Source organism: Coregonus lavaretus (assembly GCF_964263955.1).
Source record: "Coregonus lavaretus genome assembly, chromosome: 2".
NCBI classification, from domain to species: Eukaryota; Metazoa; Chordata; class Actinopteri; order Salmoniformes; family Salmonidae; genus Coregonus; species Coregonus lavaretus.
Genome location: NC_139989.1, coordinates 9,675,686 through 9,703,377, shown reverse-complemented (window position 1 = coordinate 9,703,377; position 27,692 = coordinate 9,675,686).

Here is a 27,692-nt window from a genome sequence, read left to right as displayed (position 1 = left end):
TCCTCCTGGTCGTCCCCGAGGCCGGAGTCGGCGCACGTCTGGAGCCGCGCATCAAGGGGGGGGGGTACTGTCACGGTTTCGGCCGAGGCTGCCTCTCTTCCTTGCTCGGGCAGGCTTCGGCGGTCGTCGTCTCCGGAGTACTAGCTGCCACCGTTGTATGTTTCGATGTTCGTTTGGTTTTGTCTTGATGTTGTACACCTGTTTTCGTTTAGCGCTCATTAGTGTCCTATAAGTTCTCGTTGTGTTTGTCAGGTGTTGTGTGTGATTGTACTTGCTGTCGTGTTTGTGCGCTACTGTTGGTTGTCTGTGCTTCGTTGTTTTCCTCCTCTGTTAGGGAGGGTTCTCGCACATGTTAGTGCGCATTTTGTTTTACGCCTGTGTGCGTATTTTCTCGCCTCCGGGCTTTTGGCTCGTGTTATGAGTGAGTGTTCACTAAAGTCTTTTGGACTAAGTTTCTGCGTCCTGCGCCTGATTCCTGCACCACACCCACCTACAGCACCCACTGACAATGACATAAATCTTACATAAAACGTGAAGCGTCATGGTATGTTCAGATGTCTTGTAGCTTGCCCCTACTGGATAGACTGCAGTACAAGTGATTTTCTTCTCCTGATGAAGGTGTGAAGGAGTGAAGGTCACCGTGGATAAAACTGATTTGGTTTGGTCTGGATTCTCCTGCAGTTGGTGCTCAGGTGTAAAGAGGGTTGGGACAGTCCAAGTCGGGACAAGATGCGACAGCAGAGCAGTTCAAACTGACTAGGGTCCCTTCCTTCACCTCACCTGAGACAGTAATGATGGGACTTGGAGGCAAATCTGTAATACACTGCACATACTGTAAACATATTTCATACTGACAGCCAAACTGTCCACTTGTTCTTATCATACTTTTATAATTTGATGCAAGGACTGGAATCTAAACTGGAAAAAATAGTTGACACATTTTTAAATTGTCTCTTACCCCTGACAGCTATACGAACAGAATTTTCATGGTCCGTTGCATTGAATGGTTTACTCTCAATTATGAAGAAGTAGCTATTAGTGTAACTGGTGGTTACATTGAAGAAGACCATGGTGCAGTTGTTCTGGGACATGTTTCCAGTTATCTTCCCTTGACAGCTGTTGTCTGTCTTACTATTGTTAAATATCACATTGTCCGGACTGACACCAAAGTACGGTGATTCTTTAATCCTCACTCCGGGGGTAAGTATTGTGCTGTTAAATGTATAGCGATTTTGAGGAACATCAAATGCACATGGGATTTTCACACAGGAGCCACTCAGTACATCCAATTTCTCTGGCATTGTGGTGATCAAATGTCTTTGGCCAAAACAGGCCAAAACACCTGCAACATCAAGGTCAACATCAGGGAGGTGTCACACCCTGATCTGTTTCACCTGTCTTGTGCTTGTCTCCACCCCCCACCAGGTGTCTCCTATTTTTCCCCATTGTCCCCTGTGTATTTATACCTGCGATTTCTGTTTGTCTGTTGCCAGTTCGTCTTGTCAAGTCATCCCAGCGTGTTTTCCATGTGTGACCGTCGCTCTAGTTTTGTTTTGTAGTCTTCCCTGTTCCGACCTTTCTGCCTGCCCTGATCGCCGTTCTGTCCCTTGTTGACTCTCCCTTGGATTGTGAACCTCTGCTTGCCCTCGACCTGCCTGTTTGCCTGGCCCTTTGTGATAATAAATATTCCGAGAACCGAACCATACACCTCCAGTGTCTGCATCTGGGTCATATCCTGAGGTTATGTGATCTTTCAGTACAGTCTCCCCCAATAACCTGCCTCTGCAGCCCAAAATATGAATTTATTTCAATGTACGGGTGATTCATGATTTGTCGTGACTGCATGCCCTAGACTGGAGCATACACATATCTGGAGCAAATAATAATAGTATTTGAATTCAGACTAAGGTCAAACACCATACCCTAATAGAGTCATTTTTTTCCCTTAATCACATCACATTCAGCTTTTACCAGTTGAATGTGAACACAAATGTAATACTTTTCTAAATGATTTTTGTTGTTGAAATATTACATAACAATATGCAAATTAGGTAGAAATGCATTCACTATGCGCATATACTGCAAATCCATCTTTCTGGACACTGGAAGAAGTCAATCTAAATATTATGTTCATTTTGTTAAGACACTTTAGGACCTGACTTTTACAGAGCAGATTATGGATAAATACTTGTTCATCTTTCTATCTCTAAAATACTAATTTTGGCCACATTTTTCCAAATAAAATGTTATCTAGAAAAATTAAATTGACGACATATCAACAATTCCCTCAGTAAAAGTCTGGATAATATATCTAAGGATAACCACACAAACTTTGGTGAATTTAGATGTTTTAAAGCTGAGATAAATTATTTGTTGGCGTGTGGGAAGAGATATCCTTTGCTCAGGCGTTGCAGATGCATGCCAGATCTTATACCGCCTGGATAGGTATTTTACGTATCAGCTAACCACATATATTGTAGCAATCTGGTGCCCGACGGCACAGTCGATGATGTGGTAAGCAACCATTGGTTGATGCATGCAATGTCTGAGCAGGGGAACGCAACCTCTAACTTTTGGGAAATGGCAGTTAAAGAGAAGTAAAAGGAATTTAGCCTACCAATCACCAAACGCCTATTTAGACCTAATCACCATCTCTTCAAAGTAACTTACTACATATAGTCCCAGTTTGTAACATTCTCTATGAAGTGAGCTTTTAAATTATGTGTGATGGCACTGACAGAAGTATGATACACTAAAGAAATCACATACAGTTGAAGTCAGAAGTTTACATACACCTTAGCCGAATACATTTCAACTCAGTTTTTCACAATTCCTGACATTTAATCCTAGTACAAATTCCCTGTCTTAGGTCAGTTAGGATCACCACTTTATTTTAAGAATGTGAAATGTCAGAATAATAGTAGAGAGAATTATTTATTTCAGCTTTTTATTTCTTTCATCACATTCCCAGTGGGTGAGAAGTTTACATACACTCAATTAGTTTTTGGTAGCATTGCCTTTAAATTGTTTAACTTGGGTCAAATGTTTTGGGTAGCCTTCCACAAGCTTCCCACAATACGTTGGCAGAATTTTGGCCCATTCCTCCTGACAGAGCTGGTGTAACTGAGTCAGGTTTGTAGGCCTCCTTGCTCACACACGCTTTTTTAGTTCTGGCCACAAATGTTCTATAGGATTGAGGTCAGGGCTATGTGATGGCCACTCCAATACCTTGACTTTGTTGTCCTTAAGCCATTTTGCCACAACTTTGGAAGTATGCTTGGGGTCATTGTCCATTTGGAAGACCCATTTGTGACCAAGCTTTAACTTCCTGACTGATGTCTTGAGATGTTGCTTCAATATATCCACATAATTTGCCTTCCTCATGATGCCATCTATTTTGTGAAGTGCACCAGTCTCTCCTGCAGCAAAGCACCCCCACAGCATGATGCTGCCTCCCACGTGCTTCACGGTTGGGATGGTGTTCTTCGGCTTGCAAGCGTCCCCCTTTTTCCTCCAAACATAACAATGGTTATTATGGCAAAACAGTTCTATTTTTGTTTCATCAGACCAGAGGACATTTCTCCAAAAAGTACGATCTTTGTCCCCATGTGCAGTTGCAAACCATAGTCTAGCTTTTTTATGGTGGTTTTGGAGCAGTGGCTTCTTCCTTGCTGATATAGAAATTCAAATATATACAGGTTAAAAGTAATGACTAAATGTTCCACCCTTAAATATAGTTGTGAAATGTTATTGTTTTAAGTATGATTAGTACTTTCTTAGTAGTGACTAATTATTACACTCCGAAACTGTGTGAGATGTGTTAGAATCTACTACCTGGTAATGTGTGAGTGTAGGACCAGTAAAGATTATGACATTGTGTTACTATTTAGCAATGTGAGTAGGAGTTAGACCAGACAACAAAGGACAAGGAGAACTGTCTACAGACAACTGAGAAACCAAGATAAAGAGGCCTCCCAATTTAGGGAGGAGAGAGACTATGATAAGAACATATGTATGTGTGTGTGTGTGTGTGTGTGTGTGTGTGTGACCTGATGGTCAGGAGAGCAGTTTTAAAGTGGAAAACTACAACCCGCCTAAAGCGGGGTGGGATTTTGTATGACGTGTGTGTATAAAAGATGGACTCTGAAATTGTGATAACAGAATTCTCAATGAATAAAGATCTCTGACTATTGCAACTGGGAGCTCTGTCCGTTTCTTGATCCAAAAGCCTTACAACCTTTTGGGAGACGCACAGAGACACTGAAATAGTTGAGATCAACCATTGAGAGTAAAAAATTCTCATAACAACTTGGTCCTTACGAGACAGATTCCAATACCTGCCTCTGTCATTCCAGGTAACTCTGAAAACCGTCGACGGGCGAATGATACATTCGTAAATAGAAAGACCTGCCCTTTGGCATTAAGGGTTAAAACAGGCCAGAGGACACCTGATTAATGACAGAGACGGAGACGGAATCCAAACCTACATTGAATCTCGGCTGCAAGGAAAAGGTCGGTAGTCTTTATTCATTAATTGGGGAAATTGATTTGAGAACTTGCTAAAATATTGACTGAAGGTTAAACGTCATAATTTAAAGTAGCAAATTGATCAATGCGTAGCCAATTTAAAGTGAAATGTTGGTGGGTCCGTAACGATTCACGGTAATAGGCCATTACCAAAAGAAACTACCCGGTGTTGAAATAGAAGGAACTATTAAAAGTACACCTAAGGGATGGAACCTGTAGTAGATTATAGAACAGTGATGTCCAACAAATAATCTGGGTTAAACAAATACAAAAAGAGAGGATATAATTGAGTAAATTTGGATGGTTAAGATCACCAGGAAAGGGAGAACCCATTCCTGTTGTATGAGACAGTCAGGAATTATCAAGATTACATTGTGGGGATAAATTCCTCCGTAGAGTATGAGATAATTCTGGGGGACTAGTCAAGGCTACCTATACAGGAAGGGGTGATTCCAGGTGTGGTGTGAAACTGTTTTGAATAACTTGTTATATAGAAGAGGTGGCTAGAGGAGGGAGAACCCATTTCTGTTGTATGAGACTGACGGAATTGTCAACATTACAATTGAGGGGATAAATTCCTCGGTAACAGTATGAGATAATTCTGGGGGACTAGTCAAGACTACCTATACAGGAAGGGGTGATTCCAATTGTTGTGTGAAACTGTTTTGAATAACTTGTTATATAAAAAAGGTGGCTAAGGGATTTTTAACAGTACCAGCCATGGGAGGCAAATCCTCACAAGAGGTTCCAGAATTAACTGGGGACGAGAAATGTATGGAAATGCGAGACAAACGGAATGTGTATTATGGACCTATTTGGAGAAAGAAATATGGATTTATTGGGCGTCTTGATGTAATTAAACTGGAATCCATGATTAAACAAATGCATGTAAATTGTGGTACTGATCTAAAGAAACAGAAAAGAGAGGGCTTAGAAACAGCCAGGATATGGCTAGCAGAAGCTAGAAAGCGGGAATAAGGCAGCAAGAAAATAGAAGGGGGTAGGAAGAGCAGTGAAGAAGAGTTTAAGATCTTGCCAGCCCCTTTAAAAGCTAAGCAAGAAAGGGTATATCCAAACTTGGCAGACCAGGCATGGGGAGAAAATCCAGATGATGAGTACGTAGTGAGGAGAAGGAGAGTGCAGGGGAACAACGTCGCCCCCCCACCAGCCCCACCTCCCTATGAGGAAGGAGGGGCTGGAGGAGGAAGGGAAGACCAAGGTGAGGAAGAGAAAAAGGTAGAGGAGTACAGGACAAGGGCAGAGAAAGTCAGACAGGAGTTGAAAAGAGAGAAATACGAGACAAGGAGAAAGCTAGAGAGGTACATGGCTGAGGCCAAGAGAAAGGGAGAAGAAGAGACAGAAAAAGGAAGTTAAAGAGCAGAAAGCCAGAAAGAGAAGGCTAAGAAAGTAACTAGAGTACTAGGGTACAATAGGGGGGTCAAGGGACCGAAGGGTGGAAGACCCAGGTCCCTGAGGAGACTTGAACCCCACATCAAAAGTCCAGTTAGGAGCTGAGCTCAGGAGGGAGTCAGTATGAGTCAGGAGATGAGAGAGTAGGAGGGGGCCAGTACCCACTGATAGCCTTACCTAATCTATTGGCAGGGAATGAAGGGGCCCCAGCAACCTTAGATGTATACAGGCCATGAACACAGAGGGACGTGTCCCGAGCAGTAGAAGGAATGACCCACCCCAAAACAGGAATAGTAAGGTTTGGGCTGCCGTTAGAGGGCAGTGGGTTTCAGGGATGCCCAGAGGGCACTTTTGCCATGGGCCGATCACGGAGAGTATGTTGGGAAAATAACTGAATTGTGTAATAGCCTCAGAGAACATTACCATCGTCATGTGTAAACAAGAGAATAGTGAGACTATTAGCCAGTACTTAGAGAGGCTTAAAGATGTGTTTAACGCAAACAATGGCAAACCCGAGCCACACCAGAGACAGGGGAATGATACGCCCTATCATCAGCAATTAAAAATATAGCGTTCCTCAGTGGAATGAGACCAGAGATAAGCAGGACCATTAAAAATACTTTGATAGGGTGGAGAACGGCACCGCTAGTTGAGGTTAAAGGTATGCAGTTTACCAAGAGCAGATTGGGAGAGAAAATAGGAGTAAGAGAGACCTTAAGGGAGTGCCAACTCTCGGAGAGATAGTGAGGCCAGATCAAAGGAGCAGTGTCCTGGAAATCACAGTCGTTTTTGTTTTTTTTGTCAGTTCTGCTGGGAGTAGATTCTAGTGAGGAAGAGACTGAGGAGACCATTGATCCAAGTTGGGAGGTGTTTGAATTGGCTACTATTGACCACGCACTTCAACAGGAACAGAAACCTAATTTGACATTGACAGTAATGGGTAAGAAAATTAAATTCCTATGCGATACAAGGGCTTGCAGGACAGCAATCTGTTCAGCAGACAAACCAAAGGGAGTGAGGATTGATGGGGAGAAAATCATAGTGCGTTCTGCCTCTGGTCATCAATTTATTGAAAGGTTATTAGCCCCAATTACCCTAAAACATGACCAATCAGGAGGAGAGGCAACCATACCTGTCCTGATATCTAAGCTGTGTCCGGTAAATTTACTAGGACGTGATGTAATGACTAAATTGAATGTGGCCGTCATTTCCACTGAGAGGGGAATGAAAGCACACATAGTCAGAGACAATATGGTGGTCTGTGGGGAAGGGGAACCATGTTATTGGTATAGTCAAGACTTGTTATGATGGGGAATAACTGATATTCCCCGAACCTTAATGGAACTTGCTGATGATGTGGTACCAGGCCCCACTAAAATGTCCCCCGATGACCTACACTGTACTCTCTGGTATAACCAACACCCAGGTCCAGATTCAATCTATGAGGAAGCACTATTTAAAACCACAGAAAGAACTGTAGCACTAAAATGGTTTCACTATGACAACTCCCACGCAGCAGTGGAAGTGGAACTAGGGCCCCAAAGTAAACAATAGGTTTATATCTTAATAAATGAATGCAACAGGTTTAAATCAGTAGATTACCGGAAGGTGGTTATGGGCTTGTTATTTATATGTTTGTGAATTTAATGAAACATGGAGTTATCCGATGTGTTCTGAGGGGGGAGTTCCTCCCAGGACTGAGGAAAATCCCCTACAGTATATGTTAAGGGACAGTAGGAGACAACGTATCAAACATTTTTTTAAATAGATACCTGGAATAAAATATCACTGCTTACTTATATGAAGTGAGGGATTATATTGACAAATGAGTGAAATATGACATTAAGAAGGGTGACAGGAACAATATATGAGGAAACAGATATTTCCTATGTTCTTGATTACATTTAGCATTTTGGCCATTTGGCAGACGCTCTTATCCGGAGCAACTTACAGTTAGTGAGTGCATACATTTTCATACTGTAAAGAAAGGGGCAATCCTACGAGATAATGTCTGGCAGAAGGATAAATTATTAAATTTATTAAAGTCACTGTTTTGATATGCGGAAATATTGACACATGGGTAAAACAATGTGTCAATAGGGGGAATGGTAGAGCAGGTTAGATGGTAGAGCAGGTTAGATGGTGGAGAAGGTTAGGAAACACTTTGTGGCCTATGGTATAATGAATTACTAAAAAAAATAAAAATGTTTGGGTTCCAGATGTGTCATCTGTGTGCAAAATAATCACCAAGATAGACAGAGAGCACCCCAGGGGGAATATCCCCCTGTCAAAATATCCAGTCCAGCAATTGGAAATTGATTTTATAGAGTTATCACGGAGTGAAAGGAAGAAATTGGGTACAATGTCTACCGATAGTATTAATGACGATTAGGGTAACACCTAAAATGTATGCACGCATGACTGTAAGTCGCTTTGGATAAAAGCGTCTGCTAAATGGCATATTATTTTTTTTATTATTAGATAAATTGGGTTGTCCCCCTTTGAGAAAGTGTTTGAAAGACCTTACAGAATGCCACAGTTGGCAGGACCAGAACAGACAGACATAGAACTAGAGAATACACTAGCAGAACACATGAGAAAATTGTTCGTTAACCATACCCGTATGTCTAAGAATTTGTGTCCTACAGGAGAATTAAAGGAGAAGGTGACTCATAGTATACAACCTGGAGACTGGGTGTGGATCCAATCGTTGAGGAAAAAGGATCGAAAGCAGCCACGCTGGGAGGGACCATACCAAGTCCTATTGGTAACTGCCTTCGCTATAAGAATAGCTGAGAGAGCCACTTGGGTCCACGTTACCCACTGCAAAAAGGTAGGCCCACATACCAACCCCGTTGAACACACACAGAGTTAAAGAGAAGAACTGAACCACTAGGGTTCGGGGGTAAACTCTGTTAACGAAGAAACCCTACCCCAACCTTTCATCACTGTGGGGTGTTTATAGAGGTGTGGGTATGGGGAAGTACCAGGCAGGTGGGTCAGGGACATGATTGGGATGGCGGTTTTTGGGATTTTGGGGGACTCTGAGCTGCATCATCGTGTTAACCATATTATGGATTAATCCAGGTCAACCTAAACAGGGAAATGATGAACAAAATAATGCCAAGGCACTGATTCGATTTCGTAGAAATACTGAAACCAAGAAAGACTATTGGGGGAATGATTATTTTATAGTTAAAGTCAGTTTAGAACAAGATGGGGGATTCAAGATACCATTCGACTTCTCCCATGAAGAGATAGGAGGTTTTGGGGGCTTTGGTAAGAAGGGGGCGTGTACAAGAAAGTTAGGTCCTAGAAGGTATGGTAAATACATTTGCACTGGGGAACGCTCATGTCCTTGGGCACGGGTGTTTAAACATACCTGGGGAACATACTATGAGAATGGAATGGACTCAGCACACCGATGGGGAATTAAACAAACCCATGATAAATGTAAAACGGAACTGGTAATAACGGTAAAGTCAATTATGATGACATAGCAAGGAACTATTGGGTCTGTGTTGATGATGTCGGGGCAAATACATGTGTGAGGCTCATTTTTCAGGAGTGAAATTAATCTTCCATCCCCGACACAGAACAGCAGGTAGATCTAATGTTATCACCAGCGGTATCAAAAAATAATCTAATACCCCTTGGAAGGCCCTCAGAAGGAATCCTAAATAGCACTAAACCACCAAGGGTAGAATATTTCCTCTTGCAGGAAATGAGCCAAGGAGAAGTAGAAGGAATTTCAAATGAGAACTTCTGGGTAAGGTGGATGAAATACACATCTAGGGCGTTGGGTCAAGCTAATTGTTATGCCTGTTCAACAGGTAGGCCAACCCTTCTAACTGCACCTATGCCTCAGACCATGTTCTCTTGTGTGATAGATTTGGGATCAAACCAAACCTCACCTAATTGTTCTGATATTAAAATAACCACTCTTAAAAAGGATAATACTAAGGCACCCCAATTCACCATGACCCCCGGAGATTATGAATGTTATAGACACCAAAGTAATGCGAATCACAGATCAAATTGGAGAAGGGTTTACAACAACGTTTTTCTGGTGGGTTACAATTGATAAAAATGTTGACTGGATTAATTACATCTACAAAGGTTAGTTTATTAGACAAGGGATGCAGTGAAGAGAATCTCAGACCAACTATCCGCCACCTCACTCATGACCGCAGAATAGGTTGGCTCTCGATATGCTTTTAGCAGAGAAGGGCGGGAGTTTGCAAGATGGTGGGAGGTCATTGTTGTACGTTTATCCCCAACAATACAGCCCCAGATGGTACAGTAACTAGAGCACTGGAGGGTCTCACTGCATTGAGTAAAGAATGGGCTGAGAACTGGGGGGTGAATACATCAATGACTGGTTGTTTGGAAAATGGAAAGCAATTGTTGCAACTATTCTGGGTGCAGCTATAGCTTCTATGGGTATGCTTGTTCTTTATGGATGTTGTCTTATTCCCTGTGTCTGAGGGTTGGTGAGCAAGGCGTTGGAGAATGCAGTATCACAGCAGATGGTGAGATACGGCCCAATCCCGGACTCCGACCTAAGGAATGAAGAATATGACCCACCAGGCTTGGTGGAGGAGGACGACGATTCAGATAGTTTGAGACTGGATGAAACTTTTCTTAGTTCTAATGTGTGAAGGTTGCAGTGAAAATCTAACGGAGAACTGTAACTGGATGTTTTCCTAGAACTATAAATCTCTAGTTTAAAAGTAATTGTAATGATTTTCTGTGTATCAAAGTGTGGATAATTTAGTCAAAGGGTGGATTGATATAGAAATTAAAATATATACAGGTTAAAAGTAATGACTAAATGTTCCTCCCTTAAATATAGTTGTGAAATGTTCTTGTTTTAAGTATGATTAGTACTTTCTTAGTAGTGACTAATTATTACACTCCGAAACTGTGTGAGATGTGTTAGAATCTACTATCTGCTAATGTGTGAGTGTAGGACCAGTAAAGATTATGACATTGTGTTACTATTTAGCAATGTGAGTAGGAGTTAGACAAGACAACAAAGGACAAGGAGAACTGTCTACAGACAACTGGGAAACCAAGATAAAGAGGCCTCCCAATTTAGGGAGGAGAGAGACTATAATAAGAACATGTGTATGTGTATGTGTGTGTGTGTGTATGTGTGTGTGTGTGTGTGACCTGATGGTCAGGAGAGCAGTTTTCAAGTGGAAAACTACAACCCGCCTAAAACGGGCTGGGATTTTGAATGACGTGTGTGTATAAAAGATGGACTCTGAAATTGTGATAACAGAATTCTCAATGAATAAAGATCTCTGACTATTGCAACTGGGAGCTCTGTCCGTTTCTTGATCCAAAAGCCTTACAACCTTTTGGGAGATGCACAGAGACACTGAAATAGTTGAGTTCAACCATTGAGAGTAAAAAATTCTCATAACACTTGCTGAGCGGCCTTTCAGGTTATGTCGATATAGGACTCGTTTTACTGTGGATATAGATACTTTTGTACCTGTTTCCTCCAGCATCTTCACAAGGTACTTTACTGTTGTTCTGGGATTGATTTGCATTTTTCACACCAAAGTACGTTCATCTCTAGGAGACAGAACGCGTCTCATTCCTGAGCGATATGACGGCTGCGTGGTCCCATGGTGTTTATACTTGCGTACTATTGTTTGTACAGTTGAACGTGGTACCTTCAGGCGTTTGGAAATTGCTCCCAAGGATGAACCAGACTTGTGGAGGTCTACAATTTTTTTTCTGAGGTCTTTTCCCATGATGTCAAGCAAAGAGGCACTGAGTTTGAAGGTAGGCCTTGAAATACATCCACAGGTACACCTCCAATTGACTCAAATGATGTCAATTAGCCTATCAGAAGCTTCTAAAGCCATGACATAATTTTCTGGAATTTTCAAAGCTGTTTAAAGGCACAGTCAACTTAGTGTATGTAAACTTCTGACCCACTGGAATTGTGATACAGTGAATTATAAGTGAAATAATCTGTCTGTAAACAATTGTTGGAAAAATTACTTGTGTCATGCACAAAGTAGATGTCCTAACCGACTTGCCAAAACTATAGTTTGTTAACAAGACATTTGTGGAGTGGTTGAAAAACAAGTTTTAATGACTTCAACCTAAGTGTATGTAAACTTCCGACTTCAACTGTAGGTATTTCAGCTGTGAAGGTAAGACATGAACTATTGAAGTACTTAAAAAATGTTGAATCTCATTACTTGTTATGAATTTCCTTGAATTTTATTCGTATTTTTTATTTGTACAGGGACAATGTACTGTATAACAAAAACATACTTCTCAGAACAGAGAGAGGAGGTGTGTTGCACCAGATTTAGCTAACAGCTCATTTCCATCTGCAGTCCCCAGGCACGTGAAAACATGAACACATACAAACAGACAACATACAAAACATTAAGGACATCTTCCTAATATTGAGTTGCAACCCCCCCCCCCCCCTTTTGCCCTCAGAACAGTCTCAATTCGTCTGGGCATGGACTCTACAAGGTGTCGAAAGTGTTCCACAGGGATGCTGGCCCATGTTGACTACAAAGCTCCCCACAGTTGTCTCAAGTTGGCTGGATGTCCTTTGAGTGGTGGACCATTCTTGATACACACGGGAAACTGTTGAGCGTGAAAAACCCAACAGCGCTGCAGTTCTTGACACAAACCGGTGTGCCTGGCACCTACTACCATACCCTGTTCAAAGGCACTTAAATATTTTGTCTTGCCCATTCACCCTCTGAATGGAACACATACACAATCCATGTCTCAATCCATGTCTATTTAACCTGTCTCCACCCCTTCATCTACACTGATTGAAGTAGATTTAACAAGTGACATCAATAAGGAGTCATAGCTTTCACCTGGATTCACCCAGTCAGTCTATGTAATGGAAAGAGCAGGTGTTCCTAATGTTTTGTCAGACATGTAAAAAAAACAAAGTCAGGACAAACAGACGTGTTTCAATACAGAAGTCAAGACATTGCACATGACACTCATTGCTATTGGACCTGATCATATTTTAGTTGTAAAACACATAATCCAAATATTGCACATACAGTAGCCCAGTTATTGCACCTATTTTATTTGTCACAATGATCCGAATACAACAGTGAAATCCTTACTTACAAGCCCTTAACCAACAATGCAGTTAAGAAAGAATACCAAAATAAATCACACAAAAATAAACAATATAAAATAATACAAGATAAAAGTAACAAATAATTAAAGGGGGTACCGGTACCGAGTCAATGTGCGGGGGCACCGGTTAGTTGAGGTAATTGAGGTAATATGTGGGTAGAGTTATTAAAGTGACTATGCATAGATAATAAACAGAGTAGCAGCAGCGTAAAAGAGTGGGGGAGGGGGGGAAATGCAAATAGTCTGGGTAGCCATTTCATTAGATGTTCAGGAGTCTTATGGCTTGGGGGTAGAGCTTTTCAGAAGCCTCTTGGACCTAGACTTGGCACTCCGCTATCGCTTGCCATGCGGTAGCAGAGAGAACATTCTATGACTATGGTGGCTGGAGTCTTTGACAATTTTTAGGGCCTTCCTCTGACACCGCCTGGTATAGAGGTCCTGGATGGCAGGAAGCTTGTACTGAGCCGTACGCACTACCCTCTGTAGTGCCTTGCGGTCGGAGGCCGAGCAGTTGCCATACCAGGCAGTGATGCAACCAGTCAGGATGCTCTCGATGGTGCAGCTGTAGAACCTTTTGAGGATCTGAGGACCCATACCACATCTTTTCCGTCTTCTTAGGGGGAATAGGTTTTTTGTGCCCTCTTCACGACTGTCTTGGTGTACTTGGACCATGTTTGTTTGTTGGTGATGTGGACACCAAGGAACTTGAAGCTCTCAACCTGCTCCACTACAGCCCCGTCGATGAGAATGGGGGCGTGCTCGGTCCTCTTCTTTTTCCTGTAGTCCACAATCATCTCCTTTGTCTTGATCATGTTGAGGGAGAGGTTGTTGTCCTGGCACCACACGGCCAGGTCTCTGACCTCCTCCCTATAGGCTGTCTCGTCGTTGTTGATGATCAGGCCTACCACTGTTGTGTCATCGGCAAACTTAATGATGGTGTTGGAGTTGTGCCTGGCCATGCAGTCATGAGTGAACAGTGAGTACAGGAGGGGACTGAGTACGCACCCCTGAAGGGCCCGTGTTGAGGATCAGCGTGGCGGATGTGTCGTTACCTACCCTTACCACCTGGGGGCGGCCCATCAGGAAGTCCAGGATCCAGTTGCGGAGGGAGGTGTTTAGTCCCAGGGTCCTTAGCTTAGTGATGAGCTTTGAGGGGACTATGGTGTTGAACACTGAGCTGTAGTCAATGAATAGCATTCTCACATAGGTGTTCCTTTTGTCCAGGTGTGAAAGGGCAGTGTGGAGCGTAAAAGAGATTGCATCATCTGTGGATCTGTTGGGGCGGTATGTAAATTGGAGTGGGTCTAGGGTTTCTGGGATAATGGTGTTGATGTGAGCCTTGACCAGCCTTTCAAATCACTTCATGGCTACAGACGTGAGTACTACGGGTCGGTAGTCATTTATGCAGGTTACCTTAGTGTTCTTGGACACAGGGACTATGGTGGTCTGCTTGAAACATGTTGGTATTACAGACTCAGACAGGGAGAGGTTGAAAATGTCAGTGAAGACACTTGCCAGTTGGTCAGCGCATGCTCGTAGTACACGTCCTGGTAATTCGTCTGGCCCTGCGGCCTTGTGAATGTTGACCTGTTTAAAGGTCTTACTCACATCGGCTACAGAGAGCGTGATCACACAGTCGTCCGGAACAGCTGATGCTCTCATGCATGTTTCATTGTTACTTGCCTCGAAGCGAGCATAGAAGTAATTTAGCTCATCGTGTAGGCTCGTGTCACTGGGCAGCTCGCGGTTGTGCTTTCCTTTGTAGTCTGTAATAGTTTGCAAGCCTGCCACATCCGACGAGCGTCAGAGCCAGTGTAATACGATTCGATCTTAGTCCTGTATCTTAGTCCTGTATTGAAATTGCACGTGTGGTTTGATGTGTCTTTTGTTGCATAAAAAAAGTAACTGTGGACTTTAGGTTAAAATCATTGTGAGCATGTCTGATTGGAAAAAAATGTAGTCTAAAGATTTAAAATGTAAATTAAAAATAGTGTAGAAGTGGACACTTGCCTTACAATCATGTAAACGGTCCACAGGAAAGACTACCACACACCCATACTGTGCTCTGACAAACTAAAGTTCTGAAATTCATGTGTCACATCTCACATCTCATCAGTGACATACAGTGCCTTCGGAATGTATTCAGACCCATTTACTTTTTCCACATTTTGTTAGGTTACAGCCTTATTCTGAAATGGATTAAATTGTTTACAAACAATACCCCATAATGACAAAGCAAAAACAGGTTTGTAGAAATGTTTGCAAATTTATGAGAATAAATCAATGGAAATATGACATTTACATAAGTATTCAGACCCTTTACTACTTATTGAAGGACCTTTTGCAGCAATTACAGCCTTGAGTCTTCTTGGGTATGACGCTACAAGCTTGGCACGCCTTTATTTGGGGACTTTCTCCCATTCTTCTCAGCAGATCCTCTCAAGCTCTGTTAGGTGGGATGGGGAGCGTTGCTGCACAGCTATATCAGGTCTCTCCAGAGATGTTCGATCAGGTTCAAGTCCGGGCTCTGGCTGGGCCACTCAAGGACAACCAGAGACTTGTCCTGAAGCCACTCCTGCGTTGTCTTGGCTGTGTGCTTAGGGTCGTTGTCCTGTTGGAAGGTGAACGTTTGCCCCAGTCTGAGGTCCTGAGCGCTCTGGAGCAGGTTTTCAACAAGGATCTCTCTGTTCTTTGCTCTGTTCATCTTTCCCTCGATCCTGTCTAGTCTCCCAGTCCCTGCCGCTGAAAAACACCCACAGCATGATGCTGCCACCCCCATGGCCACTTTACCATAAAGGCCTGATTGGTGGAGTGCTGCAGAGATGGTTGTCCTTCTAGAAGGTTCTCCCATCTCCACAGAGGAACTCAAGAGCTCTGTCAGAGTGACCATCAGGTTCTTGGTCACCTCCCTGACCAAGGCCCTTCTCCCCCGATTGCTCAGTTTGGCCAGGCGGCCAGCTGTAGCAAGAGTTTTGGTGGTTCCAAACTTCTTCCATTTAAGAATGATGGAGGCCACTGTGTTCTTGGGGACCTTCAATGCTGCTGAACTCTTTTGGTACCCTTCCCCAGATCTGAGCCTCGAAACAATCCTGTCTCAGAGCTCTACGGACAATTCCTTCGACCTCATGGCTTGGTTTTTGCTCTGACATGCACTGTTAACTGTGGGACCTTACATAGACAGGTGTGTGCCTTTCCAAATCATGTCCAATCAATTGAATTTACCACAGGTGGACTCCAATCAAGTTGTAGAAACATCTTGTCACGACTTCCTCCGAGGCTGCCTCCTCTCCTTGTTCAGGCAGGCTTTGGCATTCGTCGTCACCGGCCTTCTAGCCACTGCCGCTCCTCATTCCATTTGTTTTGTCTTGTTTATTACACACACCTGGATCATATCCCTTCATCAGTACCTGTATAAGTGTTCCCTCTGCCCCCTTGTCTTTGTGTGTGATTGTATATTGTGAGATTAGTGAAGCTCGGTGGAGCTCCTTATATTTTGTATCACCGGGTTATTTTCCCTGTGTGCCTTCTTGGTTTCAGTGCGCCTATTTGGCGCACTGGACTCTTTTGACGCTTTATTGCGTAACTCTGTATTCCGGAATAAATCCTGTTATTCTGTGATTTACCCTCCTGTGCCTGACTCCTTCAAATAACCACATCACACATCTCAAGGATGATCAATGGAAACAGGATACACCTGAGCTCAATTTCGAGTCTCATAGCAAAGGGCCTGAATACTTATGTAAATACGTTATTTTTTTATTTTTATTTTTTTTTACTTTGCAAAAACTTCTCAACCTGTTTCCACTTTGTCATTATGGGGTATTGTGTGTAGATTGCTGATGATTTATTTAAAAAAAAATCTATTTTAGAACAAGGCTGTAACGTAGCAAAATGTGGAAAAAGTCAAGGGATCTGAATACTTTCCTTACTTCAAATTAAATCAAATCAAATCAAATCAAATTGTATTGGTCACATGCGCCGAATACAACAGGTGCAGACACATTACAGTGAAATGCTTACTTACAGCCCTTAACCAACAGTGCATTTATTTTTAACAAAAAAAGTTAAAATAAAACAACAACAAAAAAAGTGTTGAGAAAAAAAGAGCAGAAGTAAAATAAAGTAACAGTAGGGAGGCTATATATACAGGGGGGTACCATTGCAGAGTCAATGTGCGGGGGCACCGGCTAGTTGAGGTAGTTGAGGTAATATGTACATGTGGGTAGAGTTAAAGTGACTATGCATAAATAATTAACAGAGTAGCAGCAGCGTAAAAAGGATGGGGTGGGGGTGCAGTGCAAATAGTCCGGGTAGCCATGATTAGCTGTTCAGGAGTCTTATGGCTTGGGGGTAGAAGCTGTTGAGAAGTCTTTTGGACCTTGCCGTGCGGTAGCAGAGAGAACAGTCTATGACTAGGGTGGCTGGAGTCTTTGACAATTTTGAGGGCCCAACAAATTAATGAGAAATTAATGAGAAATTGTTTTAAAAGAATACTACAGCATTAATTTAACAGGATGCTAGAAAAGTCTATGAGCTGGGTGCCCCAATCAGTTGGGCAAACATTGTATGCAAATGTAAGTGCTAAAGCGTTCCCTTTTCTAATGAACCTTCCACAATTTGTTTCAGTCACTTGATTCATTGTAGAGGTGGCCTTAGCTAGCCATGTTTCACCAGTTTCAAATGAAATGGGCCCCAGCTGCCCACTGACTGATTTTTTACGCAAAATGTGTGTTAGCCACTGAATCAACAGCTTTATAGGGCCTACTGTATACATTTAATTACTGCCAAAAATAAAATACCTACTAAAAAAAATACAGAGTAACTGTCATTGTGGCTGACTGATTCTCACACATTCCTCAACTTCTCCTGCACCCACGTCCTCTTCCCTTGCTTTACTTCCTCTTTGAAGTCTACCCACTGGGCACACCACATCATTTCAACATCGTTAATTGGGTAATATTTGGTTGAGATGTTGATCAATGACATTACAACCTATATTCACCCACTCAAAAAGACAGCCAAAAAGTCAATTGAATTTCCAATGTGTTATCACAATGATTTGAACCATCTAAAAGCACAACAACATTTCAATGGAAAAAACAATGTCTGATTTGGGTTTAGTTGTCACGCAAATGTCTATCACTGTCACCCAAATATCTAACAAATGGAAATACAATGTCAGATATTTTATTTACTGTAGTTATACAACAGATTAATGTGTTATGACTGTTCTTCCTCTAATAGCAGAACCAAATTATCTGGATTGCAGTTGAGATTACATTAAAAGTATATGGTGCAATTGATCAATGCCATTCGAAATTCTGCACAGATTAATACAGCAATTGTGAAGCTCTCCACAGACCTGCAACGGCCTATGCATGTGTTATGATGGGTTTCTGGTATGAAGAAGTGCAGGATGTAAGAGAAAGCAGCAGACACTCAGATGGAAGTTTGATTTACATTTATTTACATGTATTGACTCCCGAGTGGCACAGTGGTGCCATTAGAGATCCTGGTTCGAGTCCAGGCTCTGTCGCAGCCGGCCGCGACCGGGAGACCCATGGGCGGCGCACAATTGGTCCAGCGTCGTCCAAGGTAGGGGAGGGTTTGGCCGGCAGGGATGTGGGTTCGTTTCCCACGGGGGGCCAGTATGAAAAAATAAATAAATAAATAATATATATATATATATATATATATATATATATATATATAACAATTAAAAAATATATATTTAAAAAAACAAAACATGTATGCATTCACTAACTGTAAGTCGCTCTGGATAAGAGCGTCTGCTAAATGACGTAAATGTAAATGTAATTCAGTACTGGATCACATAATAAGATTAACGTGCTTTGCCTCTTATCATATGACTGAATTACATAGACTCTCTCTAAGCCTATATAGTGCTCTTCCAGTCTACTTTTATCCTACCCAGTTGCCTAACTATTACTAGCTGCCACTCACTTCCCACATATCATTCCTCTCCTTGGTGTCATATCTCACCCTAGCCAGGCCATTCCATCACGCACCAATCCTAAGATTAGCACTAGTGGCCCCCAATCTATCTTGGCACACCAACCCTCTGCTCCTCACTCGTGATACCACTAACACATGGCTTTCCTCGCTCTCTCATAAAATTTACAATCTTTATAATATTGGATCAAACACTCTTCATATCAGCATGCTATGTTCAAAGTGCACACTTTATATGATTAAATAAGAAGAAATGTATAGTTACAGTAACCTCAAAATGTGGCCATGGATGTGTCATTATGAGGTTGAATGTTACATTACAGTGCCCTCCATAATTATTGGGACAGTGAAGCATTTTTTATTATTTTGGCTCTATACTTCAAAACATTGGATTTGATATCAAACAATGACTATGAGGTTAGTGCAGAATGTCAGCTTTAATTTGAGTGTATTTCATCCATATCGGGTGAACCTTTTAGAAATGACAGCACTTTTTGAACATAGTGCCCCAATTTTAGGTGGAGGAAGCTGAAGGCTTAGCTAGAGGGAGAGCTGAAGGCTCTGGAGGACAGGGTCAGGAATGGAAAATAATTGAATCAGACAGGGATGTTTGAAGAGAGAAAGCTAGGACTATTCGACACTACATTATGCTCATGCTGCAATATGATGGGGTTAGGATGGGTCTGACAAAAACAGTGACTGACAAGCTCATTGCAGTTTTGTGGAAACTGCATTGTGCATATGTAGGTATATGTAAACTAAAGATTCTAAAATGTAAGAAAATACAATTAAAGGGGAATTTCACCCTGGCTCTGCCACAGCATATAGTCATTACTATATTAAAAACATTACGTTTTAATCAAAAACATCACAATTATCCAAACCACAATCTAGAACATTTTCATTTCACTGGTAGAATCGGGAAGTTTCTGCTCATAGTGAATCACAGTCCAGCATTCATAGCGAATGCAGATACCACCCGCTAAGGTAGATGGGGCATGCCCACAAACTTGGACGACGGCATTGTGTACTTCGAATGAACAACACATAGCAATCTCAGAACTTCTGTAGACAAGATGTTTTTGGACAATGTTTGTTTTTCACTAATGTTTATCTTCATGCCTGTGTGGTGTTCTGTGCCTGGCTGTGCTAATTACAAACAAGCGCGAAAATGAGTATGAATCGTCTATGGTTGGTTAGTTGCTTCTCAGCCAGTCTCAGCCAAATTAGTCACCCTAGTTAGCTAACAGCAAGCAGACAGTATTAAAATGTCCATGTTAGGTATGGTAAGCTAGCCAGTGTAATAGATATCAATACAAGTGGGGTGGATAAATGTTGTATTGTTCTGTATTTTGTTGTAGGTGGTACAGAATCTGATTCCACCAACATGCGCTTCCAACCCCTAGCTCTGCACAAGGTGAAGGTGATTTGGGAAAAATATTTACAAGCTGACGGCTAAGAAAGTTCAATTTACAGTAAGCATTGTATAAACATGAATTGGGTAGTGTTTGTATGGTTTGTGTTTGTGTTATGGGGTTACAGGTGGTTCGAGGTAGCCTGAGGACCACGGAGTACCTTCCAGACCATGTAATCAATTTAGTTTACCCCTCTTCTCTTTTGACCTTTTCTCTTTGTAAAACTCTGGTTATCTGGAGTCATTCCACAGTGCCCTGCTGAAGAACACCCCAGTGGCGGAATTTTGGGTACACAAGCATGAGGGAGTGGACACACCTTGTAGTTATGGAGCACAACAAGATTGTGGGACAGAAACCAGCAAGGGACACTGAAAGGTATAAAATCAAGACTACAACAGTAATGACACAACCACCTCATTCTTCTCTCTGCAGATTCTCAAAAAACAACACAGATATGTCTACAAAAAGCCCCTGCAAAGGGCTACTATTGACAAGAATGATTTGTCAAAGTCAATGGGCTGGGGGAGGTTTATAGACAGTACTTTGAGATGAGGAAGGGGGTTACGGTTGTGCAGGGTTGTGTTAGACCAGCGTTTGGGAGATTGAGGAGAAATGGCACCTCAATTGCTCTCATACACAACAATACATTTACTGTCTAAGCCAGCGTATCCAAAATTCAGTCCTGGGGACCCCAAGGGGTGCACATTTTGGTTTTTGCCCTAGCACTACACAGCTGATTCAAATAATGAACTCTTCATCAAGCTGTGTAGTTCTAGCCCAAAAAACAAAACGTGCACCTCTTGGGGTCCTCAGGACCGAGTTTGGGAAACGTTGGCTTAGACAGTAAATGTATTGTTGTGTATGAGAGCAATTGAGGTGCCATTTCTCCTCAATCTCCTATACACAACAATTCATACTGTGTAAGAACTGCCCTCCTAAGACTTTTCACACCTTCTGCAGCCGCCAAGCCCATTCTCTTTGTTGACTGATCTTTCCTCTCAAAAGCAGCTCCCGATGTCCTCTCATTGTCCCTAAACAATACGCTAGCCGGTCCCGTTCGGTTGATTACCAACAAAGGCGTGTTGCCCTACGTCCCTTCCACAAAAAGTGTAAAATGCTAACAGGACAACCATGTCTTTCCAGGGGATGTGCAGTACCTGCAAATCTTCTGCAAGAGGACCAAACAGTTAGTGGTTAAGAAGCTCTACACCATTTTTGTCAGTCTTATCCAGCTGGCCGTTCACCGCAGACAGGACAAGACCATTCGCCGTAAGCACAAAGAGTCTCAGCTTCCCCAGCCCACCATGCCGAAAACCATTGCCAGTGTACCGAAGCCGGATCAAGGACTATGGCTGCGTTTACACAGGCAGCCCAATTCTGATATTCTTTTCACTAATTGGTCTTTTGACCAATCAGATCAGTTCTGAAAAATATCTGACGTGGTTAATGTCGTAGAAATATTTGACTCAAAAAGTAGTCAACTTAAAAATATTTCTCAAGAGACTGGAACTTGTGAATTCAAAAATTTGACTTTTATTATTTGCATAACAAAGCCGAGCTTGCTCCATGGAGCAACTGCTTGCCCTGAACCGGAGCTGTCCTTTTAAACAGACACAAATGCATAGTCACACTGATACAACATACATAGTCACTCCTCTCTATGTGAATGAATAACATATTTCAGTATCACATGTTGGCTACTCACGAGGGCTACTTGCGCTTCTCTAAATGGGGCCTCTGTATCTTTTTAGTGGCGTGACTCAAAAAAGTATGTACATACGTACATTAAAGAACAATCACACTCTGTATTGACTATATTCACTATCCAGACATATATCTGAAGTACAAAGTATCAATCATGTTCATTCTGTTTTACCTTTATCATTTCATAACACATTATAAAACATATCAATTAATACTTAAACATGGTTTAAACATGTCATCCATAACCCATTCTCAACCACATACATTTAAGCATTTATCATTTACCATCCTCCCTGGCCCTTGAGATTATGTGCATGTGGCTATGCGTCAGGTCATAAGCACAAACAAATGTTAACACTAGTTCCATTGTTACTCCAATCTCCACACAGCCACCACGAGGAGTTGTATCTCCATCACATGTCATTGACATACCCAGACCAGCTGCAGGGAGTTATGAAAAACACATAAATGTCTCTGCTCTGTATTAACCCTTCAACTGGTTCTCAATCCATAAACATTTTAAGGCATATAGGTGTTTAATTCTACAACATATGTACTTGAAAATCATCTATATTAAGAACAATTAGTGGGAAAAAAATCAGAATTGGGCTGCCTGTGTAAACGCAGCTAGTCTGGCTCAGCATAAGACCATGTAGAACAGTGGTCTCCCACCCTCTTCCTGGAGAGCTACCCTCCTGTAAGTTTTCACTCCAACCCCAGTAACTAACCTGGTTCATCTTATCAACCAGCTAATTATTAGAATCAGGTGTGCTAGATTAGGGTTGGAGTGAAAACCTACAGGGCGGTAGCTCTCCAGGAACAGGGTTGGAGAGCCCTGATGTAGCCACCATAAAATAAATATGGATATTTTCTATCAATCTTCTACATTTTTCTGCATTTATGGAGTCACAGAGTATATTTATATAAGCTGTCAAGGGCTCTGTAGCATCAAACAGATGCTAGACCTTCAGATATCCAAATAACGTTTAATTGTCCAAATCTAAACAGGACACTATTTAATGCTAACTCAAGAGAACTGTATATTCAACAAACATTTTATATGATAAAATTAACATACACTTTTATTTTTTTTATGAACAGTGTAGTACAGTTCAGTGTGTCCGAGTGTGTCTCAGGTGTAGAGACATATAAGTGCAGAGAACTGTAGCTACAGATTGTTACACCAGATAATGTGATTTACCCAAAGATTTTGTTTATTTCATGTCTTCTCTCATTGATCGAGACAAGTGGGTGTCCACCCCAAAGTTCTGCATGTCATGATGACAGAGACCTGTCTCGATCAATGAGAGAAGACTTGAAATAGACAAGATGGCAGCGTACACATTGTTGGATTACTTCATGGAGCAAAAAAAACGATTTATTTTAAATTCGATTCAAACTGACCCCTTGCAACTGGACACAGATATTTTATGAGACTCCTGTTTGCCCGAATTGAGGAAGAAAAAGGCAGGCATTGCTAAGGTTGGTAAAAAAGTATCTGTGCTACACCAAACAGTACCTATCCTGTAACTCCCAGTAATGGATACCAACAATCTTTGATTAAATCACATTATCTGGTGTAACAATCTGTAGCTAAGAGAACTGGTGATCAGCAGATGATGGGAGAGGTGGTCATACAGTAACAAAAGACAGTATGATCAGTGTAGTAAAGGTCAGGGAATACTTGTAAAGCTGTGGGAGGAGTGTTGTCATAATCAAACTGCCAGTCAGCTCCTCATGAGTCATCTGCTTGAAATCCAGCATAATGTCTAATCCCTGGAGAGGGATACAGTTCATGGGATACAGTTCTGCTACAATGACACGCGCAGGCAAAGGTATTCTGTTTCTGTATCTAGAATTCACTCTAGGAAGAGCCCACCACGGTATTGTCTGCAAGACAAAAACAAATAAAAATATATACTCTATTGTAGTTTGAACGACAGTTGGACTGTGCAAGCATAACATCAACATTAGGGTAGCTAACTTAGCTACCTAGCTAAGTTAGCAAACAGTTAGGTGGCTTAAAGGAAAAATATCTTACAGTACTTAGCTAGGCACGATATTTGTCATCTGCCCTCTTGGTGCTGGCATCGACTGTAGCTGAGCTTCTAACGTTAGCTAAATCCAACTTTTGGTTTGAAATCTTCTTCGCTATATTCTGGTTGAAACATGTATGGTTGAATGTCACCATGTAGTTAATAGAACATAAAAAAATGCTCAATGGTCGAATTTGTGTTGATGAGAGGAATCCCTTTAAGTCATTGTGTCTGATCAGTTATTTTAGTTTTGCCCAAAGGATTGAGTTGTTGGTGTATGCCTCCTTTTCAAAAAAGACTGCCTTGGGGGAGGGACAGGGCAAGAGCACGAAGCACCGCCCAACACAAGTTGTAGTCTTTCAGATACTGGAAAAAATGTGTCTGCTTGCATATTTAGCAATGAATTCGCTGATAGGAACATTGCTGAAAGACGTCCAATGGCCTTACCGAACAAGGACAATCATATCTACATGCACAAAAACGTATAATGCGAACAGTATCGTGAAATGCCACAAAGCAGGATTACATTTATTTTTAGATCTCTCCCCCCCCCCCCCCCCCATCAATACACCCGAAGCCGTCATAGGGTGTATCATTCAGCGTGCGAAGCCCAGACCTGCGTTTCTGCTGGGCAATTATGTGTGAAACACATCTCACTGTCCTAGAAATGCATCGGGCATGATGAAAACAAGCCAAGATTCACCCAGGCTGAAATTCCCCTTTAAATGACTGTATGCAGTCAGGCCACCACACACTGTCAGTGGATATGTGAGTTGGTATTAGGTGATAGAGCAAAACCAACGTGTAGCCTTGCCTTACTGACATCTTGTAATGAAGTATAAAGGCATTGGATGTTTACAAGCTATCGCCCAAAGAATAATCTCTAATCATGACATGGTTTAATTATGATATTATGTTTAGACATGAGATACTGTATGTGAAATGTTGGACCAATAAGAGCAAGAGATTTCATGGACGTTTAATGTGAAGGTTTTTATTACAATGCAATTAATAAACAACTTCAAATACAGCCTCAATTTCTTCTCTTGCTCAACACTCAACATAAAAACTGACATGATAAGTCCAACATAGATATATACATTAAAAATAAATAATATTGTTATTCCGGCAACTGCATACAAACAAGAAATAAGACAAAAAAACTGAAACTTGAGTGTGCATAACTATTCACCCCCAAGTCAATACTTTGTAGAGCCACCTTTTGCAGCAATTACAGCTGCAAGTCTCTTGGGGTATGTCTCTATAAGCTTGGCACATCTAGCCACTGGGATTTTTGCCCATTCTTCAAGGCAAAACTGCTCCAGCTCCTTCTAGTTGGATGGGTTCCGCTGGTGTACAGCAATCTTTAAGTCATACCACAGATTCTCAATTGGATTGAGGTCTGGGCTTTGACTAGGCCATTCCAAGACATTTAAATGTTTCCCCTCAAACCACTCGAGTGTTGCTTTAGCAGTATGCATAGGGTCATTGTCCTGCTGGAAGGTGAACCTCCGTCCCAGTCTCAAATCTCTGGAAGACTGAAACAGTTTTCCCTCAAGAATTTCCCTGTATTTAGCACCATCCATCATTCCTTCAATTCTGACCAGTTTCCCAGTCCCACAGCATGATGCTGCCACCACCATGCTTCACTGTGGGGAAGGTGTTCTCTGGGTGATGAGAGGTGTTGGGTTTGCGCCAGACATAGCGTTTTCCTTGATGGCTAAAAAGCTCAATTTTAGTCTCATCTGACCAGAGTACCTTCTTCCATATGTTTGGGGAGTCTCCCACATGCCTTTTGGCGAACACCAAACGTGTTTGCTTACTTTTTTCTGGCCACTCTTCTGTAAAGCCCAGCTCTGTGGAGTGTACGGCTTAAAGTGGTCCTATGGACAGATACTCCAATCTCCGCTGTGGAGCTTTGCATCTCCTTCAGGGTTATCTTTGGTCTCTTTGTTGCCTCTCTGATTAATGCCCTCCTTGCCTGGTCCGTGAGTTTTGGTGGGCGGCCCTCTCTCGGCAGGTTTGTTGTGGTGCCATATTCTTTCAATTTTTTTATAATGGATTTAATGGTGCTCCGTGAGATGTTCAAAGTTTCTGCTTGGTGGTGCCCCTTGCTTAGTGGTGTTGCAGACTCTGGGGCCTTTCAGAACAAGTGTATATATACTGAGATCATGTGACAGATCATGTGACACTTAGATTGCACACAGGTTGACTTTATTTAACTAATGATGTGACTTCTGAAGGTAATTGGTTGCACCAGATCTTATTTAGGGGCTTCATAGTAAAGGGGGTGAATACATATGCACGCACCACTTTTCCGTTATTTATTTTTTAGAATTTTTTTTAACACGTTTTTTTTTCTTCACCAATTTGGACTATTTCGTGTATGTCCATTACATGAAATCCAAATAAAAATCAGTTTAAATTACAGGTTGTAATGCAACAAAATAGGATAAACGCCAAGGGGGATGAATACTTTGCAAAGCACTGTAGTTATAGTTAATAATAATAATAATAATAATAATAATTGGTCATTTAGCAGACGCTCTTATCCAGAGCGACTTACAGGAGCAATTAGGGTTAAGTGCCTTGCTCAAGGGCACATCGACAGATTTTTCACCTAGTCGGCTCGGGGATTAGAACCAGCGACCTTTCGGTTACTGGCACAACGCTCTTAACCACTAAGCTACCTGCCGCCCAAGTTAAACACTTTGCATCCCAGAAAATTCTACAAATATGCAGATAATCAAAGAGCTCAAAATGATAAATGTAACAACTAAATACCAATACCAATACTGTCCATAAAAACACTTAATACCCATTGGCAAAATACTTCAAACGCATTTTTCTTATTCACTTGAGCGTAAAGCCCATCTAGGTTCCTGGGCCCCTCTCCCGGTCACACTGACTTCAGCGTACTCACTCTCTTGCCCCTGGTCCCTGTCCTGGGCTGCAGCTGGGGTCTCATTGGGCTGTAGTTTGGAGAACTCTATCTCACCGTAGTGGATCTGTAGTATCTAGACAATTTATGACTTTGCTGATGTTTGCAAATGGTGTGTTAGAGGAAGTTGACTCAGCTTGAGGAAGCATCTGGAGAGCATTTCTATAGGGGCACCCTAAAACAGAGGAAGTATGTTATGTGGCGTCCTGGGATTGGTCTGTGTGGTGTGGGGATCTATTTTCTCATAACTAGATGTGATGACTAGCTTAGAAGGAATGCATTAATGATTAAACATAATGGGTTTGTACTGTACTGATATAAATTGTTTCACATAACAAGCTGTGATTCATGTGAGGAACGTTAGGGGGTAGGATGAGATAAGACTTGTATTTCTCACAGACACGAACACTGCCTCTTTGTGATCTGTGAACCATCCAAGGACGTAGGTACAAGGAGTACAGGGGAACAGTGTCTATGGGTGCTGACTCTACAGGTTGTGATGATAACAACTTATGCCTGGCAACAGTGTGCAACAGTGGA